Source organism: Arachis ipaensis, chromosome B9 (genome assembly GCF_059453495.1).
Source record: "Arachis ipaensis isolate K30076 ecotype BB chromosome B9, ASM5945349v1, whole genome shotgun sequence".
NCBI classification, from domain to species: Eukaryota; Viridiplantae; Streptophyta; class Magnoliopsida; order Fabales; family Fabaceae; genus Arachis; species Arachis ipaensis.
The window spans coordinates 85401749-85414818 of record NC_142444.1 but is presented as its reverse complement, the minus strand read 5'-3'; the positions used below and the strand labels follow the sequence as shown (position 1 = coordinate 85414818).

Below are 13070 nucleotides of genomic sequence, written 5' to 3'. Positions count from 1 at the left end.
GCCTCTGAGTTCTGCGTCCCACTCAAGTGCTGAGTGATCATGTTGATCTGCTGGGACATGAGCGTATTTTGAGCTAAAATGGTTTCTAAGGTTCTTACCTCTAGGACACCTCTCTTTTGTGTAGCCCCATTGTTCATAGGGTTCCTTTTAGAAGTGTACATGTACTGGTTGTTAGCAACCACGTCAATGAGATGTTGCGCCTCTTTAGGCGACTTCTTCAAGTGGAGGGATCCACCTACAGAGTGTTCTAATGCTATCTTGGACATCTCAGATAAGCTATCATAGAAAATATTTAACATAGTCCAATCTGAAATCATGTTAGAAGGACACCTCCTGATCAATTGCTTGTATCTTTCCCAAGCTTCATAGAGGGATTCACCCTCTTTCTGTCTGAAGGTTTATACTTCGACCCTAAGCTTGCTCAGCTTTTAAGGTGGAAAAAAATTGGTTAAGAATCCATTGACCACCTTCTCCTAACTATCTAGGCTTTCTTTAGGCTGAGAATTGATGCGGGGAAAACTTGTCTCTCAACAAATCTTCCTTTGGCAAGTGTACCGAAGTTGTCGTCAAGTAAAAACTCACAATAGAGTGAGGTCGAATCCCACAGGGATTGATTGATCAAGCAACTTTAATTAGAAGAATGTTCTAGTTGAGCGAATCCAGAAATTGGGTTAAGAGTTGCAGAAAATAAAATGGCAAGAAAGTAAATAACAGAAAAGTAAATGCTAGAATTAAATGAATGGAAGTAAATGACTGAAAATAAATTGCAGAATTATAAATGGGAATGGGGGATTTGCTCATAAAAGTAAATCGCAGAAATTAAAGAGAATGCGTAAGATTAGAGATGGGGAGTTCATTGGGCTTAGGAGATGCTGCAATTCTCCGGATCAAGTTCATTTTCATCTCTTCCTCAATCAATGCACTCATTGATCTCCTTGGCAATCTTAAGTGATTGAATTACAATTCCTTGCAATTCAATCTCTCAAATCTTGATCAATAGCCAATTCCTTGGTCAATTGCTCATGAGAAGAGATGAAGTATGGTCACTGATTATACCACATGCATTTCCCAAACCAAGTATTGAGAGGGTTACAGTAACATACCCATCCAAACCCAATTTGGTCCAGCATGAGAAAGCATTTCTAGCTTGATCTCTTCATTCCTCTTCCAAGGTTCAAAAGAGATCCAAGTTTGAATAGCTTCTCTTCCAAGATAACTACTAAATTGGATGAAGATCGAAAGCTTTCAAGTAAAATCAAGAGGAAAGATAGAAGAAGAACAATGAAAATTAGTATTGATCCATCAAATTACAACAAAGCTCCCTAACCCAATGAAAGGGGTTTAGTTGTTCATAGCTCTTGAAAATGAAAATAAAGATGGAGAATACATCATAAAACTAGAAATTGCAAAGAAAGTAAATACAGAGAGTAATTCCTCAGCCTCCAGAACTATTTTACAATTCAAAGCTACTCCTACTACTCTTCTCAGCTTCTAGTTCACTCTTCAAGTCTTGGGCCTTTGGATCTTGAGTTTGAAGCAGTTCCTTTCTTTATTTGGGCTTGGCTTTACTTGCAGAGAGAAAGTGCGGAGTGGGCAGAGACTTAAGCTCAGGGCGTAAGGAGTGTTAATCATTTAGTGAAAGTCCAAGTTCGGGAACGTTAGTGACACTTAACATTGTTACTAACGTTCCAATGCACCCCTTTTTTCTCACGTTAAAACCCACGTTAACTAGGTTAACGTGGCTTTTAACGTTGCCTTGTCAACCTTCGAGAACGTTAGTGACACTCAACATTGTCACTAACGTTCCAGTGTGCCCCTTCTTGCTTCACGTTAAAGCTCACGTTAACTAGGTTAACGTGGCTTCTAATGTGGCCTTTGCCATCCTTCGAGAACGTTAGTGACATTCAACATTATCACTAACGTTCCATTGTGCCCCTAGGTCTCACGTTAGGGTCCACGTTAACTAGGTTAACGTGGCTTCTAATGTGGCCATCTTTCAGTCATCCCAACGTTAGTGACAATGTTGAGTGTCACTAACGTTGGCTCATCCTTCATTTCTCATCGTTAGCTTCCATGTTAACCAAGTTAACGTGGAAGTTAACGTGACTCTTGGGGGTTGTGTGGTTGCTTCAACGTTAGTGACAATGTTGAGTGTTACTAACGTTGTCGACAACTCTTCATCCTCTACGTTAGTTCCCACGTTAACCAAGTTAACGTGGGAGTTAACGTGGTACTTAGCACCATAGGCCAACGTTAGTGACAATGTTGAGTGTCACTAACGTTGGCTTCTCTCCCTCCCCCTTAACGTTAGAGGCCACGTTAACTAGGTTAACGTGGCTTCTAACGTGGCCACTTATGAGTAATTGACAACGTTTGTGACAATGTTGAGTGTCACTAACGTTGGCTCAACTTCTTTTCTCCACGTTAGAGTTCACGTTAACTTGGTTAACGTGACTCTCTAACGTGGCATTGATGGCTTTTTGAGAGTGTTATTGGCAATCACTTTTCTCATTAATCTTTGCAAGTTACCTCCCCCTTTTCTTGCTTCTTTTTGGTCTTGAGATCAAGCAACAAAGTGCATCAAAGCTCTAGTCCAAGTCATGAGTAATGAAACATAATATTTGTCACTAAACTTATGCAAAATCCTCATGAAATCATGTAAAATGCACAATGTATGCTTGAGTCAAGGCATGAGTGAATATTTACCCAAAACTAGCTTATTTCCTAAAGAAATGCATGAAACTAACCTAAAAACAGTAAAGAAAAGGTCAGTGAAACTGGCCAAGATGCCTTGGCATCACAACACCAAACTTAAAGCTTGCTTGTCCCTAAGCAAGTACTGGAACAAGAAAATGATGAATGGAATATCCAGAGGAATGAGTCATTCTTGTGGAAGTCATATTACTGATTTTATGGTGGTTTCATGCATAGCAACTTAGGTTCATTCTATTACTGGCTTTCAGACCTTTATCATGTCCCTAAACACTTACTTTGTTTATATCTCATGAGACTTTTATTCATTGATCCTTTTATTGTTATTTCAAGGGTTATTTGTGTTATTTAGGCTAAGTGCTCTGTAAGGGGGCAACTCTTTAAGATAAGCTTTCAGCCAACACTCCCGAACCAGTTGGTTCAAGGTGCTAGGTGTTGAAGCACCCCTAAGGACTTACTCCCTCAAGTCTCTCCCCCATACATACACACCACAGGCATATAGTTTATTTATTTTCTTTTCTTGAGACCTTGGTGTCCAGTACCTCTTTGGGTTACTAAATGCTCTGTAGTGAGGGTTACTCTTGACAGTGGATTTTCAGCTGATAATCCCGGGTTAGTTAACCCAAGTTACCAAGTGATAAAGCACCCCTAAGAGCTTATTCATCCAAGTAGATCTCTCACACAGGAGCACCACAGACACTTGCCTCAAGATTAAAACATTGATGCCTAGCCTTATTGCTTACTCTTTTTCTTTTGTTTTTCACTTCCATTGTTCTTTCCCTTTTCTCTTCTTAGGATCTTGTCATTAACTTAGTCTCATGAGTGTATCCAAAGCAAAGTATTCAGGATAGATAGTTATCCTCCTAGCCTTGTGGTTGAACCAACTTAGCTAACTTATGACTATCCCAAAGATTCATGAATGCACTTCCACATTAGGAACCCTACTCTGGTCTTTTAAGAACATAAACATTCTCTTCTTCATTTGATAAAAAGGGACAAGCTTACAAGTAAATAAGGAAATGATGCAGTGATATTTAAACCAGAATCATGGACCTATTCAGAAGGAAACTTGAAAGACAGAATTTTAAAAAGTTTAAACATAACATGGAAGCAGGTTCTATTTCATACAAGATCTTCCTTATTTAAAGCATATAAAACAATGGACTAAAAGGAACTCCACCACCTTTCATTCATGTGGATGCCCGTGCTCCCCTCCTTGCTTGTCCTCATTGTGTCTCTCTTGAGTGCTTGTGCTCCCACTTCCTTTGCCTTTTCCAAGCAGCTTCTTCCAAAAACCACTATCTTCCATCTTCTTCTTGAGTGTCTCCTTTTGCTGTTTCACTTTCCTCTCTTCTTGTTCTACAAATTCTTTTTGGACCTCATCATATGTGGGGATGGCATAGTGTAGATGATGCATATTAGTGGTCATGTAGTTCAACTCGGCTTGAGTGTTTACATAGAACTCCTCCCTATGTAGTTGCCTTCCTTCATTGAGTACACTGAACTCATTGAAAGTTTTCATTTGGGCTATCTACCGCTAGTTGAGCTCTTGCAAGAGCTTCTCTTGAATCTCTTGCTTCTCATTCACTTGGTTGATGACTTGAGTGAGCTGGGAGTATTGTTCCTGCTGCTGCTCCATTTGTTGTTTTTGCCATGCTTCCTATTGACTCAGCCGGTTCAGTATTTGCTCTTGTCCTTCCATATGTCTCTGTCCTAAATCTTCAATGGCTCTTAGAAGGTGAGTCATATTCAAGTTGGTTGGGTCATGATGCTCTTCTTGTTGATATTCTTCCTGATGGTATTCTTCTTGACGAGCTCCTTCCTGGGCCCTTTGCCTTCCTATATGTGGCCTTCTTAGTTGCTGAGGCGGTGTGGTATAGACCATTCGCTCGAGTGTGACTGGCCTCCCTGGGTTCACCCAGTCTGGGTTGCTGTCCTCAAATATTACCTTGGCCTTGTTGCACAAGCGGAGAATGGTGCTGGGGTACCAAAGTCTGGCACCTGAGTCAGCTTTCTCAGCTGACTCTTGAATCCCTTCGGCAATGAGCTCATGCACTTTGATTTTCCCACCTTGTACTAAGCATTGTACCATAGTGGCTCGATTGATGTTGACCTCTGAATTATTAGCAGCTGGTAGGATGGACCTCCTTACAAGCTCAAACCACCCTTTAGCCTCAGGGTGAAGGTCTCCCCTTTTTATGAATTTTGGTCTCCCATCTGAATACCTCTCCCAGTCAGCGGCTATGACACAGATATCTGATGCTATCTCTGAAAGCTCATCCTTATCGGGGCTTCTACTTATCCTTGCCTGATAACTCTCCTCATCAAAATGAGGTGATTTCAAGTGAAGAGCTCTTGTTATGGCACTTGGGCTAAAGTCCACCTCCCTTCCTCTCACATAGCTTTTGAAGGTTGGGGCTTTGGTCTTATCCTCTCTAACTGCATTTGCATAGAATTCTTTGATGAGGTTTCCATTGATTTTCCCCTCTGGACTGGTGAGCAATTGCCACCCCCTCTGTTCGATTTTTCTCCAAATCTGTGGTGATTCATTGGCATTGATTTGGAAGATTAATTCTGGCAATATCCTTCTGGCACTTATCTGCTCAAATTCATGCTCATGAAAGGCAGTCTTGAATCTCTTGTCATCAAAAGGAGCACTCTCCATAGGCCCTTTCCTCTTTTGCCTCTTTGAGCTTGATGATGCCATGGCTTGAATTGTTGTTTGAGGGGGTTTGAGGCTTCGGATAGATGAAGAGAGGGTTGGTTAAAGCAATTTGTGATGAAGGGTTTAGTGTGCCAATAGAAGTGTGGAGAGTTGGGATTTGAATGTGAGGAGTGAGCATGCACTACGGTTCACTTATATAAGAAAATCATGAGTGGATGAAGGGTGTGGATTGCATGAATGTTTACTAGATCAACGGATGGGGTTGTGTATGAAGGGAAGACAAGGATCATCACTTTAATGAGAGTGATTGGTTCGGTCTTCAAGGGTCTTCTTTCTCCAATGTTGCATGGCAACGTTTTCCCATGCGTTCCCTCTTGAGACATGTGTGTAGTGCTCTTCATTAAGTGGCGAAATCTCCCCCATTTAATTGTCCAATCAATCCCTTTTCATGCTTCTTTTCCTTTCCTATAAAGATTTGAAACAAGGGAATTAATATATAAGAAAATTAAAACTCTACGGCTAGAATAAATTGAAAGAAAGGATTTGATTGTTTGTTTATGACTTTCAACTAACTAACTAACTATTGGTGGTTCCTTATATGCATTTTGGTGGCACCATAAGGTGACACCAAACTTAGTTTGAAGCAATGTGATGAAACGTTTTTGTGTTCAAAGCTCCCAAGACTCGCATGTAACTTGGTTTGCTTTGAACACCAAATTTGTTCCTCACTATATTCTACATAAGAAGATTTTCACCAATTGTTCGTTAAGTTTGGATTGAAGCTCATAAAGATAGACTTATTCATAATCTTCTGAAAGCATATAAAACATGGGTTACCTCCCATGAAGCGCTTCTTTAGCGTCACTAGCTTGACGTTTTTCCTTCATCATGGTGGTTGGTAGTGCTTAAAGTCCTCCCCTCTTGTTGTGAATTTGTATCCATTGGTTGGATCAATGATCTCCACATGTTCCAGGGAAAGAACTCTGTTGATAGTGAAGACCTTAGGTAACTGAGATGGTACAGTAGGGAGATTAGGAGGAATATCTGGGAAGTAAGATGAGACAACTCTATCCCCTGGAGAGAAATCTTCCGTAGGGATCTTCTTGTTCCTCCATTTCCTTGGTACCTTCTTCTTTGTTTCTTTTGAGGTTGCCTTCCCCTTGGTAACCTCTTTTCTCCAAGGAGTTGTGATGCTGTCTTCACCTGCCTCTAGAGGTTTGGGTTCCTCCAATTTTTTCTTGAGCTGTGGTAGTTGCTGTTTTCCTTGTTTATCAATTGAGGGGGTTTCAGAATGAACTAGCTGTGCTTCAGTGCTTGTCTCCTCCTTCAGTGTCTCCTTATCGTTTGTGCTTAGTTCCTTGTCCTATTGATCTGTTTCTTGTGAGAAGTTGAAGACATTGAAGCTGAGTTGTTCATCATGAATTCTCAATATTAGCTCCCCTTTCTCTACATCGATAAGTGCTCTGGCCGTAGCTAGGAACGGTCTTCCCAATACGATTGGGTGAGTGTGACTTTCTTCCATGTCCAGAATGACAAAGTCTGTTGGGAGAAAGTACTTCCCAACCTTTAGCAACACATTTTCCACCACTCCTATTGCTTGCTTTTGAGTTTTGTCGGCCAGTCTGATAATGACATCTGTAGGCATTATCTCATTGATCTGCAGCCTCTTCACTAGGGATAAGGGCAGTAAGTTGATGCTGGCCCCTAAATCGCATAGTGCTCTGTCGAACATATTTTCACCTATGGCACAAGGGATATGAAAACTTCCTGGGTCTCTTCTTTTTGTAGGCAACTCAGGCTGAATAAGGGCACTACATTCCTTGTTCATCACTATAGTCTGCCCTCCCTTGAGTGAGCTTTTCCTGGGAAGAAGTTCCTTCATATATTTGATGAATGCAGGCATTTGTTGAATTGCCTTGATGAATGGTATGTTCACATGCAGGGATGCAAACAAGTCTAGGAACCTTGAGTATATTCTTTTTCCCACAGCACCATTGTGAGATTTCTGGTTCTTTGTGATCTCTATCCTCCTCCTTTGTTGAGTTGTCTTCAGGTTGTTTGCACATTTTGCCTTGCTTGTCTTCAATCTCTTGATCACTTGTAGTGACCATTTTGCAATCTTCCCATCTTACTTTCTTTGCTTCTCCCTTGGGGTTTTTCTCAGTGTCACTTGGGAAGATATCAGTAGGTTTGGGAATCTTCTCAGCTAAATATCCCACCTGGAATTCTAGCTTCCTAATGGTTTCTCCCTGGTTCTTAATATTGGCTCGCACCTCCTCTTTGAACACCTTATTTTCTTGAATCTCTTGGCTTATTCCTTCAAGTAAGGCTTCAATCTTAGAGAGCCTATCATCAATTGATGAGTGGTTCGGAGCAGATGTGCTGTTTTGGTTTTGATAAGTATGTGGAGAGTTGTTGTTGTGGGGGTGTTGAGATGTCCTCTGGGTGAATTGTTGGTGAGTTGCATTGTTGTTAGAGTTGTAACGTCTCTGGTCTTGGTTTTGATCTTGCTCACTTCCCCACCCAAAGTTCGGGTGATTTCTCCATCCAGGGTTGTAAGTCTTGGAGTATGGATCATAGTTTTTCTTTGGTGAATTCCCAATGTAGTTGGCTTGCTCCTGACTCCCTTCTGCTTCTTGGTTTACTCCTTCTTGTGTTGTTGATGAAGTGGAGATTGCTGCTACTTGGTTCATCTCTATCTTCTTGGTGAGGTCAGCTAGCTACTGGGTAATGAGCTTGTTTTGGGCCAACAGAGCATCTACATTGTTTAGCTCCATCACTCCTCTTGTGTTCCCTCTTTCGGAAGCATAGAAGTAGTCGTTTTCCGCTACTGTTTCAATAACATCTATGGCTTCCTCAATGGTCTTCTTCTTGTTCAAAGACCCTCCAGATGAATGGTCTACTGCCTTCTTTGACTCATAAGAGAGCCCTTCATAGAAAATGTGCAGCTGGACCCATTCGTTGAACATGTCAGGTGGACACCTCCTTGTTAAGTCTTTGAACCTCTCCCATGCTTCATACAGAGTCTCACCATCCTGTTGCCTGAAGGTTTGAACCTCAGCTCTCAGCCTATTGATTCGTTGAGGAGGGTAGAATCTTGCTAAGAATTTGTTCACCACATCCTCCCAAGTTGTCAAGCTCTCCCTTGGGAAGGATTCCAGCCACTTGGCTGCCTTGTCTCTGAGTGAGAAGGGAAATAAGAGCAATCTATAGGCGTCAGGATGAACGCCATTAGATTTCACTGTATCACATATTCTCAGGAAGGTGGTCAAATGTTGGTTGGGATCTTCTTGAACACCTCCTCCAAACGAACAGTTGTTCTGAACAAGGGTGATGAGCTGTGGTTTAAGTTCAAAGTTGTTGGCATAGATTGTTGGCTTTTGGTTGCTACTTCCACAATTGCCTGGGTTTGGATTAATGTAAGAGCCCAAAACTCTTCTATCCTCCCCAGCATGATTTACTCCACCTCCTCTGCCATGGTTGTGAGTCTCTTCTTCATGATGATTTTCCATGTTTTCTTCCATGTTTGGTTCAAAGTATTCCTCAAACTGTTCCTCCTCTTCTTCAGCACCAACTACTCGTTTTCCTCTTGCCTCCCTCCTTAGTCTAAGGAAGGTTCTCTCTGGTTCAGAATCAAAGGAAGTTGAAGCCCCACTTCTTCTCCCTGTCATACAACCAACAAGTACAAGCAGAGAAGATAGGTGCAGACAGTATTTATGTCAGAATTGATGTTACTTGTGGGTGATGCAATATATCAAACAGTTAGTGGGTTAGCAAACAGAATTGAAAATAACAAAGAAAAACAAAAGAGTAGATGGAGAAGGGAATAAGTTTAACTAAAACAAAATGTAAATCACTTAAACAGAAAATGAAATACACAAAATAAAATGCTCAATCTAGTGATCTTCCAAGCTAATCATTGTTGATGCACAATCAATCCCTGGCAACGGCGCCATAAACTTGATGCGGGGAAAACTTGTCTCTCAACAAATCTTCCTTCGGCAAGTGTACCGAAGTTGTCGTCAAGTAAAAACTCACAATAGAGTGAGGTCAAATCCCACAGGGATTGATTGATCAAGCAACTTTAATTAGAAGAATGTTCTAGTTGAGCGAATCCAGAAATTGGGTTGAGAGTTGCAGAAAATAAAATGGCGGGAATGTAAATAACAGAAAAGTAAATGCTAGAATTAAATGAATGGAAGTAAATGACTGAAAATAAATTGCAGAATTATAAATGGGAATGGGGGATTTGCTCATAAAAGTAAATCGCAGAAATTAAAGAGAATGGGTAAGATTAGAGATGGGGAGTTCATTGGGCTTAGGAGATGTTGCAATTCTCCGGATCAAGTTCATTTTCATCTCTTCCTCAATCAATGCACTCATTGATCTCCTTGGCAATCTTAAGTGATTGAATTACAATTCCTTGCAATTCAATCTCTCAAATCTTGATCAATAGCCAATTCCTTGGTCAATTGCTCATGAGAAGAGATGAAGTATGGTCACTGATTATACCACATGCATTTCCCAAACCAAGTATTGAGAGGGTTACAGTCATATACCCATCCAAACCCAATTTGGTCCAGCATGAGAAAGCATTTCTAGCTTGATCTCTTCATTCCTCTTCCAAGGTTCAAAAGAGATCCAAGTTTGAATAGCTTCTCTTCCAAGATAACTACTAAATTGGATGAAGATCGAAAGCTTTCAAGTAAAATCAAGAGGAAAGATAGAAGAAGAACAATGAAAATTAGTATTGATCCATCAAATTACAACAGAGCTCCCTAACCCAATGAAAGGGGTTTAGTTGTTCATAGCTCTTGAAAATGAAAATAAAGATGGAGAATACATCATAAAACTAGAAATTGCAAAGAAAGTAAATACAGAGAGTAATTCCTCAGCCTCTAGAACTATTTTACAATTCAAAGCTACTCCTATATATACTACTCTTCTCAGCTTCTAGTTCACTCTTCAAGTCTTGGGCCTTTGGATCTTGAGTTTGAAGCAGTTTCTTTCTTTATTTGGGCTTGGCTTTACTTGCAGAGAGAAAGTGCGGAGTGGGCAGAGACTTAAGCTCAGGGCGTAAGGAGTGTTAATCATTTAGTGAAAGTCCAAGTTCGAGAACGTTAGTGACACTTAACATTGTTACTAACGTTCCAATGCACCCCTTTTGCCTCACGTTAAAACCCACGTTAACTAGGTTAACGTGGCTTTTAACGTTGCCTTGTCAACCTTCGAGAACGTTAGTGACACTCAACATTGTCACTAACGTTCCAGTGTGCCCCTTCTTGCTTCACATTAAAGCTCACGTTAACTAGGTTAACGTGGCTTCTAACGTGGCCTTTGCCATCCTTCGAGAACGTTAGTGACATTCAACATTGTCACTAACATTCCATTGTGCCCCTAGGTCTCACGTTAGGGTCCACGTTAACTAGGTTAACGTGGCTTCTAATGTGGCCATCTTTCAGCCATCCCAACGTTAGTGACAATGTTGAGTGTCACTAACGTTGGCTCATCCTTCATTTCTCATCGTTAGCTTCCACGTTAACCAAGTTAACGTGGAAGTTAATGTGACTCTTGGGGGTTGTGTGGTTGCTTCAACGTTAGTGACAATGTTGAGTGTTACTAACGTTGTCGACAACTCTTCATCCTCTACGTTAGTTCCCACGTTAACCAAGTTAACGTGGGAGTTAACGTGGTACTTAGCACCATAGGCCAACGTTAGTGACAATGTTGAGTGTCACTAACGTTGGCTCAAGTTCTTTTCTCCACGTTAGAGTTCACGTTAACTTGGTTAACGTGACTCTCTAACGTGGGCATTGATGGCTTTTTGAGATTGTTATTGGCAATCACTTTTCTCATTAATCTTTGCAAGTTACCTCCCCCTTTTCTTGCTTCTTTTTGGTCCTGAAATCAAGCAACAAAGTGCATCAAAGCTCTAGTCCAAGTCATGAGTAATGCAACATAATATTTGTCACTAAACTTATGTAAAATCCTCATGAAATCATGTAAAATGCATAATGTATGCTTGAGTCAAGGCATGAGTGAATATTTACCCAAAACTAGCTTATTTCCTAAAGAAATGCATGAAACTAACCTAAAAATAGTAAAGAAAAGGTCAGTGAAACTGGCCAAGATGCCCTGGCATCAAGAATCCAGCCATAGCTTTGCTCTGTCTCTTACAGCAAAAGGAAAGAGCATGAGCTTGTAGACTTCTGGATTTACTCCATTAGTCTTAATAGTATCACATATCTGTAGAAAGTCAGATAGGAACTTGTTTGGATCTTCCTATGGAAGTCCATGAAACTGGTAGTTCTGTTGTACCAGAGTGACCAATTGAGGCTTCAACTCAGTTGTTTGCCCCAATGGCATGTATGGAAATCCTACGTGTAAGAACCGGGGTTTTCATGAAAAATTGTTTAATTAGAATAGAATAGTTTAATTTCCCAAATTAGGTTCCAAAAAGTTATGATGAGAATTTGGGGAAGCGAATATGACTTTTGGACTCAGTAGGTCCTTCTGAGTCAGAAAATGTGTTTTCAGCGACAAACTGTGAAAAACCGTAAACCAGCAGTCGAACCGGTTGAACCGGTTCAAGTTTGCCCGGTGCTGGGTGAGAAAAAGTGAAAACAGTGAAAAACCATAGAAAAATATTAGAAGTCAGAAACCGGCGTTAATTTTAAAGGTTTTGCCCGAAGTTGGGCCAAACGGGCTAAAAACGCTAACGGGTTAGATCGGGCCCAAGCCCAGCATATAAAACCCTCTTTAATGAGCCCCATTCAGCTCATTCTTCTTCAAACACACATAACACAGCTGCAAGAGAAGAGGGGAGAGGATAGAAGAAACTCTATTCATCTCCTCACTCTTTTGACCATAACTCGAGCTACGGTGCTTCGATTTGCATGCCGTCGGCGGCTATGCGAAGCTCTTGCTGAGCCCGTCACTTTTAGCTAAGCCTTGTGATAAGTTTTTCGAGATTCTCTGCCCAGTTTTCGTGCCCTTGTGAATTTCGAGTTTTTGGTTTGGTTTTGAGTGAAATATTGTGATTTTGGGTGTTTAGGTACACTCTAGCACTTGATTCTCATTGGGTTTTGACCTAATCCTCTTTTGGTAAGGTGAGCACACTTGATCTCTTGTGGTTTTGTGTATATATGAAACCCTAGGTTTGATTTATGGAACATGTGTGGTATTAGCTTGAATATTGGAGCTTGTTGGTGATTGTTGATGCTTGTTGAAGTGATTGGTGGCTTGGATTGAGGTTGAAAGCTTAGCTTGTGCTCATTTTGGGTTTTTGGCATATTAGGAATCGGCCATGGTATGGTTTCGGTTTCCTCTATGTAGTACATAATATTCATGGACACTTAGGCTAGTGACCCATAGGATAGGTTTGGAATTAAATGATTGTTGAGTTGTTGAATGATGATGTATGATGATTTAAGATGGGTTCATAAATTTGAGTAATTGTGATGATTGATGATACTATGATGATGATGAATGATTATATGGATTGAAAAGTGAATGTTAATGATATATGTGATGTTGAGATTTAATGAAATAGTAATGTGGTTGGAAAAGGTAAATGAGGATCGATTATAATGTGACACATTTGAGGTTTGATGGTTGGGAATGGTGTAAAATGATATAAAGTGTATATTTTGATGAGAAATGGAGTTTGAAATGGTGTTATATGCTTTTGGTT

The 13070-nt window shown here is 40.6% G+C and overlaps 2 non-coding genes across 2 annotated transcripts; both read left to right on the top strand.

Moving 5' to 3' along the window:
- Nucleotides 1–310: 310 nt before the first annotated feature.
- LOC148545304 (small nucleolar RNA R71) lies at nt 311–419 on the top strand. Its single transcript, XR_015901251.1, has one exon. It is a non-coding gene; the product is annotated as a small nucleolar RNA R71 (small nucleolar RNA).
- A 7925-nt stretch (nt 420–8344) lies between these two features.
- LOC148545303 (small nucleolar RNA R71) lies at nt 8345–8448 on the top strand. The gene has a single exon (XR_015901987.1). It is a non-coding gene; the product is annotated as a small nucleolar RNA R71 (small nucleolar RNA).
- The last annotated feature ends 4622 nt before the right edge of the window (nt 8449–13070 follow it).